The following is a 21,932-nucleotide window of genomic DNA, read 5'->3' as shown; positions in this document are numbered from 1 at the left end:
GGAAGAGAAGGAAGAGAAGAAAGAGAGTGTATCCGTTGAGTAAGAGAGCATGCCCAAGGTGGAAGAGAAGGAAGAGAAGAAAGAGAGTGTATCCATTGAGTAAGAGAGCATGCCCAAGGTGGAAGAGAAGGAAGAGAAGAAAGAGAGTGTATCCATTGAGTAAGAGAGCATGCCCAAGGTGGAAGAGAACAAAGAGAGTGTATCCATTGAGTAAGAGAGCATGCCCATGATGGAAGAGAACAAAGAGAGTGTATCCATTGAGTAAGAGAGCATGCCCAAGGTGGAAGAGAAGGAAGAGAAGAAAGAGAGTGTATCCGTTGAGTAAGAGAGCATGCCCAAGGTGGAAGAGAAGGAAGAGAAGAAAGAGAGTGTATCCATTGAGTAAGAGAGCATGCCCAAGGTGGAAGAGAAGAAAGAGAGTGTATCCATTGAGTAAGAGAGCATGCCCATGATGGAAGAGAACAAAGAGAGTGTATCCATTGAGTAAGAGAGCATGCCCAAGGTGGAAGAGAAGGAAGAGAAGAAAGAGAGTGTATCCGTTGAGTAAGAGAGCATGCCCAAGGTGGAAGAGAAGGAAGAGAAGAAAGAGAGTGTATCCATTGAGTAAGAGAGCATGCCCAAGGTGGAAGAGAAGGAAGAGAAGAAAGAGAGTGTATCCATTGAGTAAGAGAGCATGCCCAAGGTGGAAGAGAACAAAGAGAGTGTATCCATTGAGTAAGAGAGCATGCCCATGATGGAAGAGAACAAAGAGAGTGTATCCATTGAGTAAGAGAGCATGTCCATGGTGGAAGAGAACAAAGAGAGTCTATCCATTGAGTAAGAGAGCATGTCCATGGTGGAAGAGAACAAAGAGAGTGTATCCGTTGAGTAAGAGAGCATGCCCAAGGTGGAAGAGAAGGAAGAGAAGAAAGAGAGTGTATCCGTTGAGTAAGAGAGCATGCCCAAGGTGGAAGAGAAGGAAGAGAAGAAAGAGAGTGTATCCATTGAGTAAGAGAGCATGCCCAAGGTGGAAGAGAAGGAAGAGAAGAAAGAGAGTGTATCCATTGAGTAAGAGAGCATGCCCAAGGTGGAAGAGAACAAAGAGAGTGTATCCATTGAGTAAGAGAGCATGCCCAAGGTGGAAGAGAAGGAAGAGAAGAAAGAGAGTGTATCCGTTGAGTAAGAGAGCATGCCCAAGGTGGAAGAGAAGGAAGAGAAGAAAGAGAGTGTATCCATTGAGTAAGAGAGCATGCCCAAGGTGGAAGAGAAGAAAGAGAGTGTATCCATTGAGTAAGAGAGCATGCCCATGATGGAAGAGAACAAAGAGAGTCTATCCATTGAGTAAGAGAGCGTGCCCATCGTTGAAGAGAACAAAGAGAGTCTATCCATTGAGTAAGAGAGCATGCCCAAGGTGGAAGAGAAGAAAGAGAGTGTATCCATTGAGTAAGAGAGCATGTCCATGGTGGAAGAGAACAAAGAGAGTCTATCCATTGAGTAAGAGAGCATGCCCAAGGTGGAAGAGAAGGAAGAGAACAAAGAGAGTGTATCCATTGAGTAAGAGAGCATGTCCATGGTGGAAGAGAACAAAGAGAGTGTATCCATTGAGTAAGAGAGCGTGCCCAAGGTGGAAGAGAAGGAAGAGAAGAAAGAGAGTGTATCCATTGAGTAAGAGAGCATGCCCATGATGGAAGAGAACAAAGAGAGTGTATCCATTGAGTAAGAGAGCGTGCCCATGGTGGAAGAGAACAAAGAGAGTGTATCCATTGAGTAAGAGAGCATGTCCATGGTGGAAGAGAACAAAGAGAGTCTATCCATTGAGTAAGAGAGCATGCCCAAGGTGGAAGAGAAGGAAGAGAAGAAAGAGAGTGTATCCGTTGAGTAAGAGAGCATGCCCAAGGTGGAAGAGAAGGAAGAGAAGAAAGAGAGTGTATCCATTGAGTAAGAGAGCATGCCCAAGGTGGTAGAGAAGAAAGAGAGTGTATCCATTGAGTAAGAGAGCATGCCCATGGTGGAAGAGAACAAAGAGAGTCTATCCATTGAGTAAGAGAGCGTGCCCATCGTTGAAGAGAACAAAGAGAGTCTATCCATTGAGTAAGAGAGCGTGCCCATCGTTGAAGAGAACAAAGAGAGTGTATCCATTGAGTAAGAGAGCGTGCCCATCATGGAAAATAACAAAGAGAGTATATCTGTTGAGTAAGAGAGCATGCCCATGATGGAAGAGAACAAAGAGAGTGTATCCATTGAGTAAGAGAGTATGTCGAGTGTCGGAGAGTGGTAAGAGAGAGAAAGCTCAATGTGTAAGAAAGCTTAGAGAGAATATACAATGTGGGAAAAGATAAGAGAAGTGTGCATGTCCATTGTGGAAGAGAGCTAAGAGAGCCTGTTCATTGTGGAAGGCAGAACATCCATCGAGTAAGAGAGTATGTTCATTGTGGAAGAGCATTTAGAGAGAATGTGCAACGTGGTAAAAGATATGAGGATATCCAACGTGGAAAGAGATAACAGCGAATATTCAATGTGTAGAGGATACGAGAGCACATCCAATGATTGAGTGAGATAAGAGCATGTCCAGTGGATAAGAAAGCTAAAAGAGAATGTGCAAGGAAGCTGCAAACAAGATTTCCCAATGGCTACAGACGTATGAGGGCATGCGTTAGAGTGGCTTCAGAGGGGAACGCCTAACTTTAAGACTTTCGGTATTCACAGAAGGCATTTAGGAGTCCTAAAGTTAGGACTCCTAACTACTGTGAATACCGAAATGAGTAAGTGCCTTCTGTGGATACCAAAATGAGTAAGTGCCTTCTGTGAATACCGAAATGTGTAAGTGCCTTCTGTGAATACCGAAATGAGTAAGTGCCTTCAGCGAATACCAAAATGGTAGTAAGTTTAGGATTTTGTCTTAAGTTAGTTCTGTGAATCCGGCCCTGAGTTATCTCCAGGAATAAAACGTTGCTTAATGTCTCTCCAGAAGACCTTTCAGTTATCTCTGTTAAGGAGGCGATTACATTACGTCTACCCAGGAGGCTACGAGTTAACCCTATCAGGAGGGCACTGAGGTATCTCCATCCAAGAGAACAATGAGCTATCTCTGAGGAGGAGGCTGTTGAGTTACCTCTATTAGGAGGACACTGAGGTATCTCCATCCAAGAGAACAATGAGCTATCTCTGAGGAGGAGGCTGTTGAGTTACCTCTATTAGGAGGACACTGAGGTATCTCCATCCAAGAGAACAATGAGCTATCTCTGAGGAGGAGGCTGTTGAGTTACCTCTATTAGGAGGACACTGAGGTATCTCCATCCAAGAGAACAATGAGCTATCTCTGAGGAGGAGGCTGTTGAGTTACCTCTATTAGGAGGACACTGAGGTATCTCCATCCAAGAGAACAATGAGCTATCTCTGAGGAGGAGGCTGTTGAGTTACCTCTATTAGGAGGACACTGAGGTATCTCCATCCAAGAGAACAATGAGCTATCTCTGAGGAGGAGGCTGTTGAGTTACCTCTATTAGGAGGACACTGAGGTATCTCCATCCAAGAGAACAATGAGCTATCTCTGAGGAGGAGGCTGTTGAGTTAACCCTATCAGGAGGACACTGAGGTATCTCCATCCAAGAGAACAATGAGCTATCTCTGAGGAGGAGGCTGTTGAATATTCTCTATCAGGAAGACACTGAGGTATCTCCATCCAAGACAAAGTTGAGGTATCTTTTCAAGAGGATCTTGAGGTTTCTCATGCAAGAAGCCGCTGTCTTATCTCTCAAGGAGGGTATTGCTCATGCATAATTTTAGTTTAAAAGAGTGTTAATATAAATATAAAAAGTAAATCAATGGCACTTTTTTCTGCACAAAAGCATAACAATTCTAATTCTGCCGGAAATGCAGAAAAGTTAGTATGTGGTTAAACACTTCAAAGTGCAATGCCAAGACCTTCTCAGGGTAGGGACCTTGGAGACACAGGCATGCTAGGCGATGTGCACAGACATATCCCTATGAACTGTGACCTCGGGGTCAAGCATGTGAGGGCAGGAGTTGCAATAGAGGCCTTCACCAAACCTGTCCCTGGGTCCTCCTATTACCCTTTCAGGGGCACATTCAGCTTTCAGAAAGAATTTCATTGACTCTTTTGAATAAAATATTTGGGTAGTGATAAGAGATGTCATGCTGCTCCTTTATTGGGAATTTTGTTTAAGTCTTTATTTGAAAACATAATTTTAATTGACCTTTGGATTAAAAGTCTGTTTATGATCCCCATGCTGTTTAAAAGACCAAACCGTCCTGGTCCAGAGGCTCCGGCACCTCCTGCATGACCTGGTCCATCCCAACCAATGCGGCTTCATGCCGGCCAGAGGTACCCGTCACTGCATCCATCGCCTCCACTTGGCCCTGGCCCACCGTGCTCGGCTGACCCAGTATCTTGCACTCCTTTTCCTTGACTTCGAAAAGGCCTTCGATATGGTGAACTGGGACTACCTGCACGACATGCTTACTATAATGGGGTTCGGACCCTCGTTTTGCCGCTATATCAAGGTCCTTTATGCCAACCCCTGGGCCAGAGTGCTTATTAATGGTGAACTCTCTGAGGCCTTTCGGATCTGCAGAGGCAGGGTCAGGGGTGCCCCCTCTCGCCACTCCTTTTCGCGTTGGCAATGGAGCCCCTAGCGCTGCTCGTCCGGCGTGACCCCCTTATTCGGGGATGGACCTGGAATGAGAGCCAAGTGGATAAAATAGCCCTCTATGCTGACGACGTGCTTCTCTACCTGGCAGATCCAGCGGTTTCGGGCCCCAGGTGTCTACAGGTCCTTTCAGACTTTGAGGAGGTCTCCGAACTTCGTCTCAATGCGGCTAAGTCCACTCTGGTCCCGCACCACCCCTCCAGGGAATGTTTTGATTGGCAGTTGTTGGACTTTGGCCCTTAGGGCAGGTTCACCCCTAGACTTTTTGCTTGAAATGGTGACCTGGAGATGGTGATCTTTGGATTCTGCGCACTTTCACTGTGTCCCAGTGGAAAGTGCGTGCGCACTCGGAGTGCATGTGCTGAGCTAGGCCTGCCCGCCCATAGGAATGCATGGGGAATGTATGTGTCCCTGGTAGTTCCTGATGCGTGGGGTGTACAGGCTTGAGTCTGGTATGTGTGAACTCGTGTGAGTGAATGCTGCGCAACGGTGTATGCAGCATGTATGTGTCTAGTAGCGAAGCGCCATTTCTAGACATGGCTGTACGTGTGCTGTGAGGGTGCTGGCGTGTGATTGGCTGGAGCTGGCTGGCATGCCAGGCTCCAGGAAGTCTGGATGGGTCTGCCCGGTGGTGAGTGGGAGATTAGCATGAGTGATGTGTGGGAGGAGTGTACCTGTGTCCTGGATGGGCTGGGTTTTCCCCACACAATGCTGGCTCCGCCCCCCTGTGGTGTGTCTAATGACCCAAGCCCTGCCAGTGAATAGAGAGGGTGGTTGAGGTAAACAGAGTACTCAAGAACCAGCTGCGACTGGTTCCGCCCCCACTCTACACCCTCAGACAAAGGAATGCACTGTATAAAAATGGGGCTGTGTCCCCACTGAAGTTGTTCTCTTCCAGGATCCTGAGGGGGCTGCTGCTGCTGCTGCTGGGCCAGAGGACCGCCACTTGGGGTGTCTCCCTGCCTGGAGACCCAGTGTGCTGGCTCTGGGCCCAGCCTTGCCCCCCCTGCCTTGCTGAAGGACTGTGGGGGTCTGAACTTTCCTCTAGCGCTTGGGAGCGCTTGATTTCGGCCCCGAGCGCTTAATAGCGCTTTATTTGCATTTAGCGCAGGGAGCGCTGCACTTTTTACCCTGTAGCGCTTGGGAGCGCTGTGGTCACCCCTCTAGCGCTGAGAGCGCTTTGTCTGCAGAGGCCGGTGCCCACCCGGCATTGTCCGTCCCAAGCGAGTGCCACCTCGCTTATTTTTGATTAATTTGCCCCTGGCAGGAGCCCACCCTGCCAGGGTCCTTGCCGCTGTATTTGGAGTTTATCTCGAGGGAGCCCACCCCTCGGTAAACTCACCCCCCGCCTAGAAGTGCTGGACACGGGCCGCCGCGCTGCCCGCGACGACCCGGAAGTGTTCCGCGTGCCGGCCAATCACAGCGCGGCCCCGGGAGAAGAAACCGGAAGTCCCGCCTCGCCGCCGGGAGAGGAGAGCCCAGCAGCGAGGAGAGGCGGCGGAAAGGTGCAGGCGGGGCCCCGTGGCGGAGAGGAGAGCCCCGCCGCCCGCAAGAGGAGAAGTGTGGGAAGGGAGCCCCCGAGGAGCGGGAGCTCCCGTGAAGAGCCGCCGGGCAGAGGAGGCAGCGCGAGCCCGGTGAGTGTCTGCAAAAGGGGAGGGGGCAGTCGGGGCACATTGACGGTGCCCGCCCCTCCCCTCCAGTACGAGGCCCCGAGTGTTTGTGAGCCCGTGAGGCTCAGCCCCGAGGGGTTCAAGGGGGGCACTTGCGGAATCTCGAGTCCCCCAGAGGGGGGGACTCCCACCAAAGGCTCCCCACGTGTTCGCGGGTCCCCGTGAGGGACCCCTCTGCCCCGAGAGCCCTAGTGAAAGGCTCGTGGGGGCCTGACCTGTGTTGTTGAGCCCGGAGAGGCTCTAGAGACAGCGCACTTGTGTTGAGCCTAAAAGGCTCAAGGGGGCATTTTTGAGAGCCCACGAGGGGCTCAGGCGCCCCCATTGTTGCAGGAGCCCAGAGAGGCTCAGGGGCCATTTGTTTCACGAGCCCAGAGAGGCTCAGGAGACAGTCAGTTGGGCAGAGCCTAGAGAGGTTCCCACGTTGGCCCCATCCTCATCTCCAGCTGCCCAGCACTTCGTGGGCAGCTGCCACGTTTAGGACCCTGACATTGGGACACATGGACAGTCACAGGTGGTGACTTGTGAGATTGGCGCAATTATTATTGTTTTTACACCTCTGAATGTATTGTGATGCATCATGTGTTTTCCTCTTACACCCCTACAGGTATTGTAATACATAGGTGGTTGTTTTCTCCCTAGTACAGGTGGTGCTAGTGAGGTCCTGGTTACCAGTGATTACTGGTTGTGTGCTATTTTGTGCTATATTCTATGTACTAAGTGCTATTTCTGAAAGTGCTACTTCTGATTCCTGACAGTGGTCCAGGTGGCCCTGTCTTGTACATATCCCCTGTAAATTCTGCCCGTGCCTATGGCACATTGTAAAGTGTGTGTTTTATCTAATGTGTTTTGGTGTAATACAAAGGCTATTTTTTATATAACCTTGTGTGGAGTTTCCTTTGTGGTGGGCCTTTGGTTGTTGTTGCTGGGGTGCGTGCGCAAATACTTAGCCTACATCGCCTCCAAGTTTAGCCTTGCTGCTCGCGCCACGTTACCTAGAGGGTGAGTAGGGGTTATCTTGGCGTGTAACTCCCTTGCCCTGACTTGGGGGTGGTGGTCTCTGACTGACTTTGGCGAAAGCCCTGGCCAGCCGGGGATCCCATTTCCAACATTGGCGGCAAGCGGCGGGATAAGGATTTGTGTTTGCCTTGTACCTTAGTAGCGGCTGGCTGCACCACAAAACTCTGCATTTTAGATGACCACATTTTAGGGGATTGTATTGTTTTTGAAATTCCATTGTTTCTTCTCCTGAAGAGTGTCATTTGATTGTGTTCAGTACATTTGTCCCCCGCCCTGCTTCCAGAGTTTGGTACCTGTGTCGCTTTTGGTCAGGTTGAGAAGTCAGGGGTGGTAGAAACTGCCTTACCGATCCGAGGGGAGGGTGTGTGTGGATGAATGGTGTGTTTTTCCTGGACGCATGAGTATGAGTTCTCTTTGATAAGGAGATTGTTGAAGTTTTGGAATTGTGTCCTCTTACTTCAGATTGTTCAGTCCCCTGTGTTGCACGTGTCTGTGAGCATCTTGCCAAGATGGAGTCTGCTTTTAATGTCTGGGGTCTGTTTTTGCATGAACTGAGAGAGTTTTGCGAAGAGAGAGACATTGCAGTGAATGAGTCAGACACCCAGTCCCAACTTAGGGGTAACCTGATCCAATGGCAGAAGGATGACTGGGAGCGTGAGCACAGTGCGGAGAGGGCCCGGGTCTCACACCATGAGGGTGGTGGGTCAGAGGGGAGCCCTGAAGAGTCTGAGGAGGAGGGAGAAGATGATAGCACAGGGACGCCAGCAGAGAGTGAGGACCCCATAGATAGGGAGTCCCTTGCTGGGTCCAGTTTAGGAGGCAGCGCCTCATCCCTTTCCCTGTCCCCAGAGGAGCTGGAAGATAGGAGGAGAGAGAGGGAGCACCAGCTGGCTTTAGAAAAGCTCAGGTTGGAGCATGCCCAGGCTATGGCGCAGCTGGGCATTAGAAAGCAACAGCTGGAGGTTAAGAAGCAACAGCTGGAGACCGAGAGGGTCTTAGCGCAGGACAGGATAGAGGAGGCTGAGAGGGCCTCCGCCAGAGGCAAAGTAGCTCTGGAGGGTAGACTATCCCCTGCGCGCAGTGTTGAGTGTCTGGATCCCCCAGGGAGGGTTGGGTCCAGTGGTGGCAGCTATTTAAATCACAGTGTAGGAATTCCCAGTTCCCAGAGTATGGTTCCTGTTTCCCCAGAGGAGGAGAATAGGTTGAGGTTTAGGAACCTTAGGAAACCGTCTCATCAGTCTTGGGAAGACTTTGAGGATGACTGTTGTGAAGCTCTGTGTGATTGGGTACGGGAGCCCACGAAATGTGATTGGGACCTACTGTTCGATATGTTTCTCAGAGAGCAGTTGCTCAGTTGTTGTTCACCAGGGTTGCGCCAACACGTTAGGGTGTGGATTGGCTGAACCATGTGAGCTGGCAGAGGAAGCAGACCGCTGGGAAGGGACCAGAGGTTCTGTAGAGTCATTGGTGAGTGACTCCAAAAGTAGTGGGTCAGGGATCTTCCAGCCCAGCGTGGTGGAAGAGGCTCAGTGTAGCCCAGCGAGGTCCCAGTATAGTGAGAAGGGTGGAGGGGCTGACTGCCTGGCTCAGTGGAGCAGGAGTCAGTGGGTGGCTGAGAGCCCCCAGAGGCCCGAAGCCCTGTCTCAGAACCTGGGTGGTTTCTTGAGGGAACACCAGGTTGGGGACCTAGGCTGTCCTGTTAACCCATTTGAGGAGGATCTCCTAGTGAGTAGAGGACCTGGAGCGTCTGTAACCAGAGCTCCTGTGGTTCTAGAGTCTGGCAGTACCGCTCCGGTAGGGAGGGTACAGGAGTCCAGAGTGAGGAGTGATTGGGGGAGTTCCCCAGTGGAAGGACCAGTGGGTCAGGGACTACCCAGTTGGGCTAGGTTCCCGTGTAGTGACCATGGTAACAACACTTCTGGTCTGGGGGATCGTCACGCACTGTCAGGTGGACAGAGGGCGGGAGATCTGCGCCAGACAGACAGTCACACAACAGATGTGACATTTGTTAGCCTCAGGGGGATTGCGTGTGAATCCCCAGAAGTCCTGGAGTGCCAGGCAATTGTTCCACCGAAGGTTTTAGACCAGAGGTTGGAGGGCCAGGTTCAGGGTCAGCCTGACCTGAAGGGTAGGACGACTGTAACCAGTGTCCTGACCGGTTATTCTTCCAGAGGAACTTCTCCAGGTGGGAGAGGGCAGACCTCTGGAAGGGGGTGCAGAGGGTGGGAGAGCCCCCCTCTGACCCCGGTGCAACCTGAGTGGATAAGTCCTGGGTTGGAATGGCATTCTAGGGGTACCCCTCGCAGAGGGAGGAGGAACCCTAGGAGAAGAGGTAGGGGGAGGAGAGCCTTCCCCGAGACTCCTGGTCCGCCTGAGGTTGTAGGCCCTCGGCTGGAGTACCAGTGGCAGTCTAGTCCTGTCTTGCAGACAGGAAGAGTGGAAAATGGCTCCTATGTGCCAGGGGTTACTACCCCCCGCTCTGCGAATTGGCATGGACCAGTGGCACCTGGGTGGCCCAGGGCCTGGTCCTGGCCGCGGACAACTTGGGAGTACCAGTGGGGTAGCCCAGTTGGTCCAGACAGTGTGTTTAGAGGGAATCCCATGGGTTCACCGTGGCGTAGAACAGGAGGGTGTCCCTGCAGTTGCGGGCCTGCGTCCGTGTTCTATCGCCCCAAGCAGGGAAGTCCATCACGGTGGTGATTGGTCTCCTCTGCGTTTTGGCTGGAAGGGGGTTATGTTGGACTTTGGCCCTTAGGGCAGGTTCACCCCTAGACTTTTTGCTTGAAATGGTGACCTGGAGATGGTGATCTTTGGATTCTGCGCACTTTCACTGTGTCCCAGTGGAAAGTGCGTGCGCACTCGGAGTGCATGTGCTGAGCTAGGCCTGCCCGCCCATAGGAATGCATGGGGAATGTATGTGTCCCTGGTAGTTCCTGATGCGTGGGGTGTACAGGCTTGAGTCTGGTATGTGTGAACTCGTGTGAGTGAATGCTGCGCAACGGTGTATGCAGCATGTATGTGTCTAGTAGCGAAGCGCCATTTCTAGACATGGCTGTACGTGTGCTGTGAGGGTGCTGGCGTGTGATTGGCTGGAGCTGGCTGGCATGCCAGGCTCCAGGAAGTCTGGATGGGTCTGCCCGGTGGTGAGTGGGAGATTAGCATGAGTGATGTGTGGGAGGAGTGTACCTGTGTCCTGGATGGGCTGGGTTTTCCCCACACAATGCTGGCTCCGCCCCCCTGTGGTGTGTCTAATGACCCAAGCCCTGCCAGTGAATAGAGAGGGTGGTTGAGGTAAACAGAGTACTCAAGAACCAGCTGCGACTGGTTCCGCCCCCACTCTACACCCTCAGACAAAGGAATGCACTGTATAAAAATGGGGCTGTGTCCCCACTGAAGTTGTTCTCTTCCAGGATCCTGAGGGGGCTGCTGCTGCTGCTGCTGGGCCAGAGGACCGCCACTTGGGGTGTCTCCCTGCCTGGAGACCCAGTGTGCTGGCTCTGGGCCCAGCCTTGCCCCCCCTGCCTTGCTGAAGGACTGTGGGGGTCTGAACTTTCCTCTAGCGCTTGGGAGCGCTTGATTTCGGCCCGAGCGCTTAATAGCGCTTTATTTGCATTTAGCGCAGGGAGCGCTGCACTTTTTACCCTGTAGCGCTTGGGAGCGCTGTGGTCACCCCTCTAGCGCTGAGAGCGCTTTGTCTGCAGAGGCCGGTGCCCACCCGGCATTGTCCGTCCCAAGCGAGTGCCACCTCGCTTATTTTTGATTAATTTGCCCCTGGCAGGAGCCCACCCTGCCAGGGTCCTTGCCGCTGTATTTGGAGTTTATCTCGAGGGAGCCCACCCCTCGGTAAACTCACCCCCCGCCTAGAAGTGCTGGACACGGGCCGCCGCGCTGCCCGCGACGACCCGGAAGTGTTCGGCGTGCCGGCCAATCACAGCGCGGCCCCGGGAGAAGAAACCGGAAGTCCCGCCTCGCCGCCGGGAGAGGAGAGCCCAGCAGCGAGGAGAGGCGGCGGAAAGGTGCAGGCGGGGCCCCGTGGCGGAGAGGAGAGCCCCGCCGCCCGCAAGAGGAGAAGTGTGGGAAGGGAGCCCCCGAGGAGCGGGAGCTCCCGTGAAGAGCCGCCGGGCAGAGGAGGCAGCGCGAGCCCGGTGAGTGTCTGCAAAAGGGGAGGGGGCAGTCGGGGCACATTGACGGTGCCCGCCCCTCCCCTCCAGTACGAGGCCCCGAGTGTTTGTGAGCCCGTGAGGCTCAGCCCCGAGGGGTTCAAGGGGGGCACTTGCGGAATCTCGAGTCCCCCAGAGGGGGGGACTCCCACCAAAGGCTCCCCACGTGTTCGCGGGTCCCCGTGAGGGACCCCTCTGCCCCGAGAGCCCTAGTGAAAGGCTCGTGGGGGCCTGACCTGTGTTGTTGAGCCCGGAGAGGCTCTAGAGACAGCGCACTTGTGTTGAGCCTAAAAGGCTCAAGGGGGCATTTTTGAGAGCCCACGAGGGGCTCAGGCGCCCCCATTGTTGCAGGAGCCCAGAGAGGCTCAGGGGCCATTTGTTTCACGAGCCCAGAGAGGCTCAGGAGACAGTCAGTTGGGCAGAGCCTAGAGAGGTTCCCACGTTGGCCCCATCCTCATCTCCAGCTGCCCAGCACTTCGTGGGCAGCTGCCACGTTTAGGACCCTGACATTGGGACACATGGACAGTCACAGGTGGTGACTTGTGAGATTGGCGCAATTATTATTGTTTTTACACCTCTGAATGTATTGTGATGCATCATGTGTTTTCCTCTTACACCCCTACAGGTATTGTAATACATAGGTGGTTGTTTTCTCCCTAGTACAGGTGGTGCTAGTGAGGTCCTGGTTACCAGTGATTACTGGTTGTGTGCTATTTTGTGCTATATTCTATGTACTAAGTGCTATTTCTGAAAGTGCTACTTCTGATTCCTGACAGTGGTCCAGGTGGCCCTGTCTTGTACATATCCCCTGTAAATTCTGCCCGTGCCTATGGCACATTGTAAAGTGTGTGTTTTATCTAATGTGTTTTGGTGTAATACAAAGGCTATTTTTTATATAACCTTGTGTGGAGTTTCCTTAGTGGTGGGCCTTTGGTTGTTGTTGCTGGGGTGCGTGCGCAAATACTTAGCCTACATCGCCTCCAAGTTTAGCCTTGCTGCTCGCGCCACGTTACCTAGAGGGTGAGTAGGGGTTATCTTGGCGTGTAACTCCCTTGCCCTGACTTGGGGGTGGTGGTCTCTGACTGACTTTGGCGAAAGCCCTGGCCAGCCGGGGATCCCATTTCCAACAGCAGTCAACCATTACCCTCTGACGCCAGTCGGTCAAGTACGTCGGGGTATGGGTGGCCCTCTTGCCTGAGCTCGAATGGGCCCTGAACATCACACCCTTGGTCGTTCGGATGAAAGCGGACCTGAAGAGATGGCAGGACTTTCCCCTCAACCCCCTGGGCAGGAGCGCGCTCTTCAAGATGATGGTCCTTCCCCGCTTCCTTTGCATATTGAAGAACACCACTGTTCCACTTGCGTGCAGTTGGTTCTGCGAGCTTGACGGGGCCCTGATCCGGTTTCTCTGTGGGGGCGGACGGTCACGCATCCCCCTGGCCCACAGCCGTATTCCCCCATTTGATGGAGGGATGGGTGTGACCCACCTTTACCTTTACTACCTCGCCACAAGACTCGTCGTTGTCCACGACTGGTATGCGGGCGGCTGGTCCGACCCAGCCTTTCGGGTGGAGCTTGGTGAGGTGGACTTCTCACAGGTTCAGACACTTCTGTATGGTGGTCCAGTACCGAGACGATAGCCCCGATCACCAGAATGGTATTCATGGCCTGGCGCGCTGCCCTGCGACACATAGGATGGGATCATACACTCACTCGCCAGACGCCACTGTGATATGGAACCTGGCTGCGGGAGGTCTCATCCTTGAAGGGCTTCCAACGTTGGAACCTTGTCGGCATCTCGGTGCTCGGAGATGTCTGGGTGGGGGACCATATCCGCTCTTTCGCGGATTTACTGCAGGGCCACGCCCTCTCCCACGCACAGCACTTCCGCTACTTACAACTGCGCCATGCCCTCTACACGCACCTCTCTTCCCCTGTCTCCCTTCCAGAGTTTAACCCGCTAGAAGCCCAGGTAATGATGGGAAATCTAGGCAGGGGAGGGAGGTGTGTCCCGTATTTATCGTTCCCTGCTGAATAATGGTCCTGCGTTCTTAGATCGGCTTCATGCCTGTTGGGAGGGGTGGGTGGGCCCCCTGGAGGAGGCGGATTGGAGGTATGCCCTTATGGCGCCCAGAACCCTGACCTCGTCCTCCAAACTGCGCCTTGTACAGATATATTTCCTTCACGCGGCATACCTCACCCCAGAGCGGTTGTTTCATGCCAGACTGAGATCCTCTCCGGATTGCCCGAGGTGCGGAGGGGCCTCCGCGGGTTTTTACCATATGGTGTGGCTCTGCCCGGAGATACTGTCGTTCTGGAGGGGGGTGGAGCCGGAACTCTCCCAAGCCCTGGGATGGGAGGTCCCACAAGATCCACTGCGGATATTGCTGGGGGTCTTCGATGGTCTGGTTGGCTCCAGGATGGATAAACGTCTCCTGGGGACAACGGTGGTGGTGGCCAAGAGAGACATAGCGCTGCATTGGTCGCGGGCCAGGGCGCCGACTCTGAGGAGATGGTGGAGGGGGGTGGATTGGTGTGGGACCCAGGAGGAGGCCCTGTTTGAAGCCCGGGGATGCCCAGAAATGTTCCATAAAATATGGGGTAAATGGTTTAACATGTTACCCCCGTGATTCCCATTACTGCTTATGCGAGACATAATGATATGTTTGTTGTGCTGGCTTGGAACGGATTGACCCGGTGTACTCTTTTTACTGTCTCTGATTTACTAATTGTGCTGATTGTTCTGCTGCAACCAATGACTTTTGTTTGTTTCTGTAAAACCAATAAAGTTGATTATAAAAAAAAAAAAGACCAAACCAATGTCCGGAGATGTCTGTCCATCCCCTCTCCTGGCAGCCATCTTGAGTCTTGCCCAGAGATGTCTGTCCATCCCCTCTCCTGGCAGCCATCTTGAGTCTTGCCCAGAGATGTCTGTCCATCCCCTCTGCTGGCAGCCATCTTGAGTCTTGCCCAGGAATGCCTGTCCATTGCCCTCTCCTTATGGCCATCTTGCATCTTGCCTGGGGAGGTCTGTCCATCCCCTCTCCTGGAGGCCACCTCAGGTTTTGTGCAGAGATATCTGTCCACCCTGTCTCCTGGTGGTCATCTTGTCTGGAGATGTCTGTCCATCCCCTCTCCTGGTAGCCACCTTTCATCTTGCCTAGATATATCTGTCCATCCCTGTAGTAAAGTGGGTTTATGTTGCAGTAACCACCCCCCCACACTTTTTACCAGACTACTGATGCACTTTCACTTGGAGTGCCCTGGGTCCCTGCCAGTCAGGTTCCCAGGGCCTTTGTTCCTTCCCCAAAACGAAACCAACTGGCATCTCTGGCCACAGGTCAGCCCCTGGTAAATGGTGCCACAGGTGCCCAGGGCACTGTGACCAGAGAAGGCCTCTGAGGGCTGCAACACTTATTTTACCTCCCTTAGAGGTCCTGTACCCTGACACCCACACACTGCCTTTGTGGGCTACATGTCTTGGTGCAGAGCTTAGGGCCTGATTCACAGAACTAAACTGAAATAAAATCCTAAACTTACTACTTTTGCTATTCACAGAAGGCATTTAGTAGTAGTAAAGTTAGGACTACATGCCTTCTGTGAATACTGAAAGTTGTAAAGTTAGGATTTTGTCTCAGTTTAGTAGTAGTAAAGTTAATAGTCCTAACTTTACTACTACCAAATCTCTTCTGTGAATACCAAAAGTAGTAAGTTTAGGGGCCCGATTCACAGAACTAACTTAAGACAAAATCCTAAACTTACTACCATTTTGCCTTTTTAAGTGATTGTTATTGGTTTTCACAGCAATAATTGGCACCCGTCCCCCCACCCTCCCCTGTCAGACAGGTACACATGTACACATAGCATTTTGTCTTTTCCCATAGCAAAACCGCAAATGTATTTTAAGGCATCATACATGTAAAACTAACACGTGAGGCTAGAGCATCTTTAAAGAATTTAACAGAGAAAAAAGCAGAAGCTCCAAATATAATGAAACAAGCAAACGCTAAAGACGTCACGATGGAGCTATGCTCCGGGCAGAGCCCTGAGCCAACCTCCATTGGATCAAAGGCGACCAAATGCTTAGACCCCTTGACCGCCGTTGATTAGCCTTATGTTTATAAATTGCAACCTCCAGGTTAGAGATAGCTAAGAGCCTAGCTAACCATTGTTGGAAGGACGGTGCCATTGGGTCTAGCCACGCAGAGGCAATGCATAAACGTAAAACAGCCATTGCAATAAATATGAACTCACAGCCATTGCCCAATTGATCCGCATCGGCGGCCCCTAGCAAAATTACTTCACTAGATAGGATTACATTTCTTTGTAAGACAGTAGTCAGAAATGACTCTATGTCTCGTATTAGTTTTGTTAACCCATTACGTAAGGCAAAGATATGAACCGAATCAGCTTGAAAGGCATTGCATCTAGAACAGCACGTTCCCTTACCATTACCCCATTTGGCAATTTTGTCTGGCGTGTAATAAGGAAAAAAGCAGGTTTTATAAAACTGGGTCTGTAATTTGGTAGAGGTGAGGATGGAATGAGAGAGAGAGTAGGCATGATTAAATCCCTCAACGGATATATCTATTGTTTGCTGCCATTTCTGGGACGTTTTCTCTAGATCATCTGGAAGCATTGCTACCAGAGAGGAGTAAACTCCTCCAATAGTGTGGACCCTAGAGTGAATGATTAACTTAATAAAATCAGTCTTTACACTACAATCTTTCCCACCTAATTTTCGTGCAAAAAAATCACTTAATTGTAAGTATTTAAAAAAGTCTCGCCAATCTAGGTGGTACTCTGCTTTTAGCATTTCGAAAGATTTAATCCCAGCTGGGGTAAAAAAGCTACCTCATTGTGATAATCCGACGCTACTCCATTTAAGCAGGTAGAGGTCTTTGGAGATGACTCCTGGAAGTAAGGGGTTGTCTACTAGCGGCGTGTAGTATGAACATTGACCTAGGTTCAGCATCTTCCTCACCGCCTTCCATACTTTAAACCCGCTATATAAAGTCTTACATTTAACTTTTTTATGGTAGCTATCATGGGTATGTCTCCAAAGATAACCTCTACTTTTGCTACCAAGCAGTAATTGAAATCTTGCTGGTGAATTGCCCCCCACCGGGTCCTCATCCCCCGAGTTTTGTATGAGCTCACTGCTATAAAGTACGACTGACTCCCAATAATACGTTCTTAAGTTGGGGAGAGCTAAGCCCCCTCTATCTTTGGGGAGGGTGAGGAGTTTGTAAGCGTGCCAGGGATGTGCATAGGCCCAAACAAAGCTAGCAAACGTGTGTTCTATTGCCTTCAGCCAATAAGTAGTAAATTCTAAACAGATTGATCTAAATAAGTACAAGATCTTTGGAAAGTACACCATCTTGAGAGCGTTCACCCTGCCAATGATGGACAGATGGAGATTGTCAAGGCGGCGTAGGTCTTTCTGGATTGCGCCTAGCATTGGGTTTATGTTTATGTCCACCAGATTTTCCATATTGGAGTAGATGGCCACCCCCAAAGGAGTAGCTGAGTCCACCACCCGGATCATTCATCCTGCTTGTTCTGTTTAGAATAATTTGCGTCTTTCCTTGGTTGAGAGCCTACCCAGAAACTAACCCAAATTTAGTAGCTTCCTCCTCAATATAGGGCATAGCTGTGTTAGGGTCAGCAGTGGCGATGGCTATGCCAGAGTTTTAGTTGGAAAATTTTGAAGCAGAATTGGTGGTATGTTCTCATTTCTCTCAAGTCTCCGAATAAAGGGGTCAATATATACGGCAAATAGGAGTGGCGAGCACGGACACCCCTGTCGAGTTCCGCGGGATATTGCGAATTCTTTGGTAAGGCTTCCATTCACAGATACCACTGCTCTAGGATTAATATATAATTTCTGTACTGCTTTAATAAGAGAAAAAAAAATTCAACTAAACTAAACTGAGAAAAATCTTAACGTTAAGACTTTCGGTATTCACAGAAGGCATTTAGGAGTCCTAAAGTTGGGAGTCCTAACTTCTTTGAATACCGAAATGAGTAAGTGCCTTCTGTGAATACCAAAATGGTACTAAGTTTAGGATTTTGTCTTAAGTTAGTTCTGTGAATCGGGCCATTAGACTGTACATAATGTAAATTTAAAACCCTTGATGTACTGGCATTCGGTAATAGCGCATCTCCCAAAATTGACAGTTTTAGATTGACTAAAGATTAGTCTATTACCTTTAGCTAAAATAGCCACCCCCGAACCAGAGCCCCCTGTGAGGGTGAGCAAGTAAGCCTATACCCAAGTGAGTTTAAAAGTGGTCTCTGAGACCCCTCTATATGCGTTTCTTGGAGGCACACGATGTCTGCCCCCCAAGCCCGTAATCCTAATGCTACTATTTGTCTTTTTTTAGCATCGTTTAGGCCACAAATGTTTAAAGATAGTATTTTTAGTGCCCCCATGTGTTTAATAGAGTTGAGACCGAAGCAAGGCCGAGCTTACAGCCAATCCCCATGTTTCCATCATTTTGCCTATAAAGTTCGTTATGCCTAAGTGAATTTCGTTTTTTGTGACCCGTCCAGTCTGACCCACCCCCCCTTCCTCCCAGCCCCCCCCACCCAACCACCAATCTTGAAGGTTACCTGCCCCACACTGGGACAGGGAACTGACGTCCGTCATTCACTCCGCCATGAACCCGCTGAGCCACCTCCCCTGCGCACCACTCTCGTAAAAAAAGAAACACTAGTGAACCAGAAAAAGAGAAAAAAAATAGGAAGAAGGGAAGAGATAAAAAACAGAAAAGGAAAAACAAGCTACCAAAGAGAAGAAAAAAAGCCCCTAGAGGAATCACTGCATCTATATGCCTGTACAAGACTATGCTTTGCAAAACCTGAAATTCATTTGAACATAGAGGACCAATAGTCATTACTTATGTCCAGTGATTTCATCTAGGTAGATTTTGGCCTGAACCTCTGAGATAAAGCTCTGTCCGAGTTGACCCCTGAAAGATAACTTTAAGCCTTGCTGGATTTTGAAGGTACACTGTGGCCCCCAGTTTTTGGAAAGCATCAAATAGCTGCCTGAGCCTCCATCTGTGCTCGATCTTTGCGTGCCCGAAGTCTGGTCGAGAAAAGAAAAATATACCTTCAAAGGAGCATTTATTAGTGCGTCTGACAAGGTCATAGAGGGCCTGGCGAAGTAGAAAGTTGCCAAAGAAAAGCAGCATAGCCCGAGGGTGTTGTTGGGAGGCCGGGCCCTTCTTACTGGGGAAAAGAGGAAACCTGTGAGCCCTCTGGACCTCCTTGTCCCAGTCCCAGTCTGGAGTTCTGGAAACGCTCCCTTAAGAAAAGTTACCATAAATTTCCTTGGGTCATCTTTTTCAATCCCTTCTGGAATCCCCAAAAAGCGAAGATTGTTCCGCCTCTGCCTATTTTCTTGCTCCTCAGCCTTCCACAAGCCCTCACGTTCATCATGCTGAGTTTTGAGCACGGCAACATTGTTTTCCAGTTGCTCTGTTCGCAGTTCCACCGAGGCCATGTGGTCAACAATTTCGGCGCACGTTTTCCCCACCTTGCGCACAGCTTCTTGTAGTTTCTTTGCCGGCTATCTGCCTTTGCTTCTGCTGGAAAACTCTTGATGGATTGTAGAATATCTGATAGCACTGGTTCGTTGTTTTGCCCGCTCCCATTGCACACATTAGGACAGTCTGCCATGGTCTGGGAGCCCCCAGAGGTTGCAGCAGGTTTAAAGGATGACAAAAGTGATGTGTCCTCATACTCCCGTTTTAGGTCTGTATTATCATCTTTGTCTGAAGTATCCCAATCATTGTCATGCGGTTCCTTGTTCCCCTTTGATTTAAGCAGCTGCTTCTTTTTTGAGAGGCGCGTATGCTTCATGGGATCAGTATTGGAGCTGCTATGGCATTTGGTGCCTTCCTCCCTGCTAGAGATAGAGATACTTATATCTGATAGTTCAGAATCCTCGGTGAGAGAATAAAATTTGTCCTGGCAGTCTGGCGTTTTGAGCGTGTACTCCTGCTAACTAAGATTGCTGGTGTGTAGAAGAGGGGGGGGAGACGATCTTGCAGGCACCCTCAGGATGGATTCATGATGGCTCTCTTAGCAAGGATCAGAGCTGGGGTTGCTGAGGTTTTGTGTCATACTACCCACAGGGAGAGCAGAGAGTACAGTGGCTGTTGTAGTAGCTGTTATAAATGCAAATGCAGCACTGTCCAGGAACTGTGAATCACAGAGGATGTATGACGTTATAACGCATACTTTTACTCCGCAGACCATTACAACGCGACTTTTACTCCGCATACCGTTACAACGCATAGCGCCTTGGGGCGCTGGATAGTGGTAAGTATAATTTACTATTCTAACTCCAGTCCCCGTGGACCCTAGGGAAGGTGTTGGATAGTAAATTATACTTATTCCCTATCCTAGAGCGCCCCCCAGCGCAATGCGTTGTAATGGTATGCGGAGTAATGGTCGCGTTGTAATGGTAGTGCGGAGTAAAAGATCCGTTGTAACGGGTGTATACCATCACAGACTGAAAGATTCAGCGGGGAAGGGGTAGGGGTAAGCCCCCTTGTTCATGCTCGCCTGATCGGGTTTCATCATCTGCATTAGTAACAATAGCAGCATCAGTAGAGGTAGGGCCTTTGTCATCCCTTGATATAGCCCCAAGGCTTGTAGTTATAAGTGGTTGTTGTTTCCCTGTTACACGTGCAGGGCCTTTTTTAATTGTGGCAGAATTTTGGGAGTCTAGTTCATTTGGCATTTTCTCTGGGCATCCCACTTTTTCCCCCTTCTCCATCCCCCCCCTCCCCCCACCCCCCCCCCATTTTAGCCTTGCTGCCTGAAATCTCTGGTTTCTTCTGTCAGGTGGTGACTGGGGGAGAAATCCCTGCTGCGGGTGTGCTCTTGGTTTTTCCCCCACGCGCCCCCTTCCCTGTCATGCTTACTTGTGAGTAATGGTCTGTGCGAGGATGCCACAAGGAATGGCAGCGCGGCGAGGGGTCTCTCCAGCCAAGGGAATCCGACTGAGGCAGATGACTCGTGCGAAAACGGCAGCGTGCGCAGCCTGCAGCAGCGCTTTGGAACATATTCAGGTCCTCACGGCGATGCGGCTGCAGATAAGAACGATGTGTACTTCCCGAGGGGGGTGTTTAAGGACCATTCCTTGCGGTCCTCTCTCTCGGCACTTGGTTACCGAGATAGCACGGTTGCTTCCGTTGGGTTTCTCAATGCGGAGCTACTGGTTCAACATCGGCGAACTAGTGCGCCGGGAGATGCTCAACAGAGTGACTCATCGGCGGTGTCAGTCAGCTGCCATCTTCCTTCCCTGTTCTCAACTTACTACCAATTTGGTATTCACAGAAGGCACTTACTCATTTTGGTATTCACAGAAGTTAGGACTCCTAAATGCCTTCTGTGTATACCGAAAGTCTTAAAGTTAGGATTTTTCTCAGTTTTAAAGTCCTAAAATTAGGAGTCCTAACTTTATTACTCCTAAACTGAGAAAAATCCTAACTTTAAGACTTTCGGTATTCACAGAAGGCATTTAGGACTCCTAACTTCTGTGAATACGGAAATGAGTAAGTGCCTTCTGTGAATACCGAAATGGTAGTAAGTTTAGGATTTTGTCTTAAGTTAGTTCTGTGAATCAGGCCCCGAAGGTGCAGTGCTGCCATTAAGAGTATATGGTTCTGGGAGGTTGTCACCACGAACTCCACAACACCATAATGGCTACACTGAAAACTAAAAAGTTTGGTATCAAACTTCTCAGCACATTAAACCTACACTGATGCCAGTGTGGGATTTAATGAAAAATGCACTCAGAGGGCATCTTAGAGATGCCCCCTGAAAACTAACCCACCTCTAGTGTCCAGGCTGAGTGGCTGCTTTCAGCTGCCACCACCAGACATGTTTTGGGACCCCTGGGTCGAGAGCCTGCTGCTCTCTGGGCCTGAAACAAGGCACATCCTGGGAGGAGGAGCCAAGCCTCCTCCCCCGGGATGGGCAGGGTTCACGAAGGAGAAGCTTCAAAGGCTTGCCGCCTTTGTGAGCTTCCCCAGGCTAATTGGTGCTTTCAGCAACTGGTCCCCACAGGTTCTGACCCCCACTTTGGGCAGGAGAACCGACGGGAAAAACAAATGAGGAAGAGAGGTGTGCCCACCTCTGCCAACTCCACTCCTCAGGGTGGGGAGGCGAGGTGAAGCACAACAATCAGTCCACGCCATCTTGAGGATGGGGGACCCAGCCAACCAGGGACAGGCTCCTGGCCCCCTCCCACTGAAGAGTGACAGAATAGGGGGTGTACCCACCCTAGGGCAGGGACCCATTGGTCTCTGCCCTTTACCTACCTGTAACGTCCCTAAATCTAGTATTTAGGGGCACCCCTGACCCTTGCTTCCCAGATCCAGAAAAGAAACAAGAAGAAAAGAAGAAGAAGGACCGCA

The 21,932-nt window shown here is 50.7% G+C and overlaps 1 protein-coding gene across 1 annotated transcript in view; it reads left to right on the top strand.

Annotated features, from left to right (window-relative positions):
- The window catches only part of LOC144767921 (von Willebrand factor A domain-containing protein 7-like), a 210,301-nt gene that overhangs the window by 117,924 nt on the left and 70,445 nt on the right, over positions 1-21,932 (top strand). The window lies entirely within an intron of this gene.

The sequence above is a fragment of the Lissotriton helveticus genome, chromosome 7, assembly GCF_964261635.1.
Source record: "Lissotriton helveticus chromosome 7, aLisHel1.1, whole genome shotgun sequence".
In the NCBI taxonomy this organism is placed as follows: Eukaryota; Metazoa; Chordata; class Amphibia; order Caudata; family Salamandridae; genus Lissotriton; species Lissotriton helveticus.
Note: the sequence above shows the minus strand (reverse complement) of the source record. Positions and strands in the feature narration are given on the sequence as shown.